Source organism: Alligator sinensis, unplaced genomic scaffold (genome assembly GCF_000455745.1).
Source record: "Alligator sinensis unplaced genomic scaffold, ASM45574v1 scaffold268_1, whole genome shotgun sequence".
Taxonomy (NCBI): domain Eukaryota; kingdom Metazoa; phylum Chordata; order Crocodylia; family Alligatoridae; genus Alligator; species Alligator sinensis.
This window is the reverse complement of record NW_005841853.1, coordinates 3488436-3488775: the sequence shown is the minus strand read 5'-3', so window position 1 is coordinate 3488775 and position 340 is coordinate 3488436.

The following is a 340-nucleotide window of genomic DNA, read 5'->3' as shown; positions in this document are numbered from 1 at the left end:
CCCCCCCCCCCCCCCCCAGCCGCTCTGGGCCTAGCCCCACTCCATGCCCCCTTCTCGCTGCTCCAGGTCTGGCCCTGCTCCACTTCCTCCGGCCGTTCTGGATCCAGCCCTGCTCTACCTGCCTCCTGCCACTCTGGGTCTGGCCTCACTCTACCCCCCAATGCTGCTTCAGGTCCAGCCCCATTCTATGCCCCCTTCCACTGCTCTGGGTCCAGATGCACTCTACCCCACCCACTGCTCTGCATCTGCCTGGCCCGCATCCACCTCCCCCCCTCCCTGCCAGCTGTTCTTGGGTGGGGCAGGGCTCCGCCACCATTACCCCTCCCCCCTTCACCCTCAG